Source organism: Lycium ferocissimum, chromosome 10 (genome assembly GCF_029784015.1).
Source record: "Lycium ferocissimum isolate CSIRO_LF1 chromosome 10, AGI_CSIRO_Lferr_CH_V1, whole genome shotgun sequence".
In the NCBI taxonomy this organism is placed as follows: domain Eukaryota; kingdom Viridiplantae; phylum Streptophyta; class Magnoliopsida; order Solanales; family Solanaceae; genus Lycium; species Lycium ferocissimum.
Genome location: NC_081351.1, coordinates 16621574 through 16627854, shown reverse-complemented (window position 1 = coordinate 16627854; position 6281 = coordinate 16621574).

The following is a 6281-nucleotide window of genomic DNA, read 5'->3' as shown; positions in this document are numbered from 1 at the left end:
GGGTATTATTCCCTTTAGTCATCTGGGCTTATATTTTGGGCCGGGTCTCGGTCCATTTTTGGACCAAACCTGGTCCAATTCTTTAAAACAATAGGCTGGCCTTTTTTTTTCTTTTCATGTATACAGTGTATACATACGGATATACCTAATATATATACGCACATATAAAGTAAAGTAGGTAAATTAAATAAATGGACAAAAATTAAAATATTAATTATTAGTCACAATAATTCAATTACAAGAGAATTAGGACATAATTAACCCATATAAATAATTTAAAAGTGACTAACTGTGTTAATGGGCTTAAAATTTCGAATATGACCTTAATTGATTCTGATACAACTAATTATTTCAATTATGGCCAAATTTGGCCTTAATTGATTTTAATCTAGCTGGTTATTTCAATTATGACCATATTTGGCCTAATTAGCAGGTTTAAAAATTAAATTGCATTAATGACTTTAATTAATTTAAGCTAATGAATTTGGTTATTACAATTAAGGCCATTAAGAGGCTAATTTTACAAAAATGACCCAATTTCCTTAAATCATGAATTGGTCAAATTAATGGTGGCCATAACAAAGACAATTAAATAATTTAAACATCAATTTGCTATAAGGGCCACTTAATTGACTAATTAAATCATTTATAGATAATTATAAATAATTTTTGACAAATAACACAATTATGCAAAATTAAAGATTGAAGGGTGAAATGGTTAATTATCTAAATTACTCAAACTCCATGGATTAAAGGGAATAAAGTATTTTCTAGTTTTGATTTTTGACAATTTAACAATTAAATAATGATTATTATTTTAAAACAAAATGCCTTTTTTTCTTTGATTAAATCTAACACGCATCTCATAAATGTCATAAAAGTACCAATTAACTTCCGAATAACTTTGTGGTGTCATGAAAAACCTTTCATCAATTGAAAGGAGTAAAAATATTGATCTGAACAACCTATAAAAATCATTTAAATCCTTTAAGGTGCATAGTTATTTTATTTACTTTCCAAGGATTCTGAATAATTAAAGTAAATTACGGGAGGTCAAAAATTAGGTGTCAACACAATGCATAACAAAACAACATATTTTTCAAAGAAGGAAAGATATAACACATACAGATGGAAGTTAGTTTCTAACCTGTGAAAATATTGAAGGTGGATATTTTCTTTAACCGTTTAATCATTACTTTAATATTTCTTGTAATATGCTACTTATATATGAGGCAAAATTTAGCTCTTACGCAATCAAAGATCGGCACATGAAATGAGTCTATGAAACTATAAGACAGTTAACTGAATTGAGACTGTTGGAAAAAGTAATTTTTGGACACTAGCTAATTAACTGCCTATTAATTAGTCCAAATCATAATCCTAATGTAATTTATATAAATACCATTATGAGTGTTGGAAAACGCACACTAAAAACTCTCTTTTAAGTTAGTGTTTTTTATATGCATTAGAATGATTTTCAGGCTGTGGAAATAGGTTTGTCATCTGCTTTATACCGATTGAGATGGTACGGTGCTTCTTTTTCATCCCAAAATATATTAGACAAGATAAAATGAAGAACAAGAAAATCTTTAAATAGTCAAAATCAAGAATAACTTCCAATGCCGAGATTATAATCAGCAGCAACACATCTTATCAAGTTTTTTGTAACTCATCAAATAAATGTTTTAATATTATTTATATCATCTTAAAACATACATACAGTTTAGAATGAAATACACATGTCTAAACACTAGTTATTGCAAAAAGTACATGTTATAATCTATTAAGTGAGGGCTATTTTTGACATTTTAAATATACAGGCAATGGTCCAATTTATTTTTCAGTGAAGGGGGTATTATGAACCCAAAGAATTAATTAAGGGGGTTAAATGGAATTTACTCTGAACTAATTAACTATAATAAATTTATATGATTTGATTCAAACACTAGATACAAGTAAATATTTACCCTCTAATCAATGCATAACAAACCAATATGTTTTTCAAAAAAGGGAGGATATGTCTAGAGGTGCGCGTTCGGGCTGTTCGGATTGAATATGAAAATTACGGTTCAGATATTCGGTTTTCGGATTATAGAAATTACAATCCAAATCCAATCCAAATAACTTTGGATTGGGTTGGATTGTATTTTTTAAGTTCAGTTTTGGATTAATCAGTTTGAATATTTCAGATTTTCGATTTTGACTTTTAAGCCTTTATGACAGGCCACAACAATTAACAACCTCAATTCACTTAATAGTTTTGCCTTAGGATGTATAATTTTCTACATTTAACAAGGATTGAGACCTCCTTACCGCCTATGCTGTGTAACTCCATATTAGATTGATACTATAATGAGTATAGCCGTAGGGTACTAATCTATTGGACCTTCGAAAATTGGACTTATTAGCATTGGACACTGATAAGTCGTGGATTTTAAGCTTTGTACATCCACTACTTATGCCTTTTTAAGAGTCTTTACAAGTATTTTTCTGTATTTCTACTAGGTTATTGTGTGTTTTCAGGATTTTTGAGTCTAGGGCAAAAAAGGACAAAATGGCATAAAAACAGGGAAAAGAGCTGAATAAGCGTTCAGTATGCGGCACCGCAAACTCTGGTATGCGGTCGTATACTCATCCTCAGAATAAACAGTGAGTGGAGCTAAATGCGCAAGTTTGAGAAGACTATGCGGCACCACAAACTCGTTTTGCGGCCACATATCGACTATCAAGAAGATCGAAGTTGCAGAGAGAATGTAGAGAGTATGCGTCGCATACTCCAGTTGCGACCCCATACTTGGTTCGCAGGATGTCATTAAAAGCCACTTTTGCACTTTTTGTCCTTCATCTATAAATACTAGTCCTAGGCTTTTGTGAGCCACATTGAATATTCTCTCCACTTTCACTTTTTGTCTTCCATTAGCATTAAAGGCAAACTTTTTTGGGCAGTGAAGATTCTCACACTCCTTTTTGTCATCTTCTACATTAAACCATTGTAAGCATTATGAATGCTTTCTTTATCTTTGTTTTGCATTTAATGAAGATGAGTAGTTAAATCATTTAGCTAAGGTTGTGGGACCAAATGTGTTAGTTTTGTGATTGAGTTTCATATTGATACTCTATTTTACGTGTTAAAGATGTTTTCTATTAACTCTTCAAGCTTTAATGTCTTTTAATGGTTGCAAACATTATTTGTGCCTATTTACTTACACTTTTCTTGGAAAAGAGAGTGTAAGTTAGGAAAAGAGCTAATAGCAATAATTTGGGGTTTTACACCTATCTAATAGCTTGAGCTAGGACTAGGAAATCTATTTGAGACTAAGTGGTGTTCTCATGTGCAACATTCTAAGGCTTGGAAAAGCTTAGTGATGAAATTTACTAATTTGGTTGGAAGACTTTTAGTAAGAATTTAGTAACCCATGGTCTATTATATCTACGCATATAAATCAGTGGATTTGATACCCAAGCGTATTACTTTCCATTGGAACTTAACCTTGGTCCCTTTACCAATAGTTTACATTTTATAACAACAACTCTTAGACATTAATGATCAAACTTCAAACCAATCATTATTATATTCCCCCCTCCCTTGAAATATAGACTAATAGTCGAGCGTTACACTTAGCAAGTATATTTCTTCATTGTATTCTCTGTGGGATTCGACCCCAACTTTGTTGGGTTCTATATTTGACAACGACCGCTTACTCCTAATATTAAAGGTGTAATTTAGGCATATCAAACTTTGGCACCATTGCCGGAGAATACGGTCTAGAAATTTACCAATTAATGTAAAGCTCTACTTTTAGTCTTTATTTCTCTTCTTATTTTCGTTTGTTGTTGTTGTGTTGACTCAGGTGCAATGGGGGATAATAACTCTGATGATGAAATGATTGTGGAGCAGGGTGATGCAACCGCCCAGTTCGCCTACCTCCAGTTCAAGGAAACGGAAGTTTCCTTGTGAACAATACTATGTTGCACCTGCTCAACACTAAGGGCTTATTCGGGGGTCTACCAACGGATGACCCGAATAGGCACTTAAAGAACTTTCTTGAGGTTTGCACTACTAATGTGCATCCAAATGTCTCCGTCGAGACGGTCAGGTTGAGGCTCTTCCCGTTCTCTCTCACGGGCGAGGCCACCGTATGGTTGGATGATCTTCTAGCTAGGTCTATTACTACTTGGGCGGAGTTAACTCAAGTGTTCCTCAAGAAGTTCTTCCCTCCTTCCCGGATGTTACAACTCCGTGACGAAATCAACAACTTTTGTCAACTTCTGGTTGAGGCTCTACACGAGGTTTGGACTCATTTCAAAAAGAAAGTTGAAAGTTGCCTAAAGCAGGGGTTGCTCGATAGCGTTCTTCTCCAAACACTCTGTCAGTCACATGATACGATCAACAAATCGGTGGCCAATAATATTGCGGGTGGGTCCGTGATGAAAAATTCTTATGCGGTGATGAGTGCTTTCCTAGATAAATTGACTGAGACCAACGAAGCTTGGTACACTAGGGAGTCGGAAGTGGTTGAAGGAGGTCCTTCCAAAATTATATTATCTCGGAAGGCAATCAAGAAGGAAGAAGAGAGAGATGAGAGCATGGCAAAGTAGGTTACTCAAATGGATCTTCTCACGAAACATGTGTTGGGTGGAGGCTCCAAGCGAGTTAATGCGGTAGGATCTTGCGAAGGGGATTCTATAGATAAACAATGCTTCCAAGTGTATGAGGAGGAAGCCAACTTTATAAACAATCAAGTGGGGGGTTCCCGTCCGAACTACCAAGGTCCTAATCAAGGATCTTGGCGGCAAGGTCAAGGGAATTAAGGTTGGAACAAAGATCATGGGAATTCTCATTGGCGGGACAACAATCAAAGTGGTTACAACAATAATCAAGGTGGTTACAACAACAATTACAACAACCACCAAAGCTCAAATCCTTATGTCCCACCCAAGGGAAACTAAATTATTTCAAGCCAACCATCCACTAGCGACCCCACTAATTTTAAAATGGAGGATATGCTATCAAGAGTTTTGAAAAAAGTGGAGTCAACCTATTCCTTTTGTAAAGAAATGGGGCAAGTGGTGAGTTCTCATTCCACTTCCATTAAACAAATTGAGTCACAACTAAGCCAAATCTCGGCTCAACTCAATCAAAGGCAAAACAGCACACTCCCTAGTGACGCGGTTACAAATCCGGCAAATAATGAACACAAATGCCTTGCAATCACTACTAGGAGTGGGAAAACAATTGGGCAAGAAGAGTTGGTGATGAAAAAGGGGTTGGTTGATGAAGCGGAAATTTTTGAAGAGCTAAGAGTCAATGAGGAGGAAGTAGAAATGAAGAAGAAGCGGGCTACTATTGAGGAGCCCATAGTTATTGAACATGTTCCCGAAGGTGATGAAGTGCCGGAAGGCGAGAAAGTGGTAGATGAGGTTCCTAGAGCTCTGAAGCCTATTCCTAAATCTTCTCCTCCATTTCCTCAAAGATTGGCTAAGAAAGCGGATGATGGAAAATTTCTCAAGTTCATAAAGTTTTTTTTTAGTTTTTTTTTTGTTTTTTTTTGTAATAAAGTTCTAGAGAAATTGATACAGCTTTCAATCAATATCCCATTGGTGGAGGCACTTGAACAAATGCCCGGGTATGCGAAATTCATGAAAGATCTTGTCACCAAGAGGAGGAATACTAGTTTAGAAACAATGGGGGTTACACATCATTGTAGCTCTACTGTGACAAAAGCTTTGGTTCAAAAGAAAGAAAACCCGGGAGCTTTCACCATTCCTTGCACAATTGGGATGTACAAATTTGCAACGGCCTTATGTGATCTTGGAGCAAGCATCAACTTGATACCTCTTGCTATATTTATCAAATTGGTCTGGGCACTCCCCGACCCACCACTATGAGGTTGCTAATGACGGATAGAACCGTAAATTAAGAAACCGGTGGGTATTTTTTATGATGTGCTTGTGAAAGTCAACCGATTCATTTTTTTCGGCTGACTTTGTGATTTTAGATTGTGAAGTTGATTTCGAAGTGCCCATAATCTTGGGAAGACCTTTCTTAGCTACGGGGCATGCCTTTGTAGATGTGGAGAGAGGTGATTTAAAATTTAGAATGAATGATCAAGAGATCACCTTCTATATTTGCAAATCGATGAAACAACCGGCGGATGTGAGTGTTGTGTCGGTTATTGATACAATTGATGAATTTATGGAGACAACCGTTAAGAATGAACATGTGGGTGAGATATTGACGGCGGTGATAATGAACTATGAGGGGGAAAATGAAGAAGAAT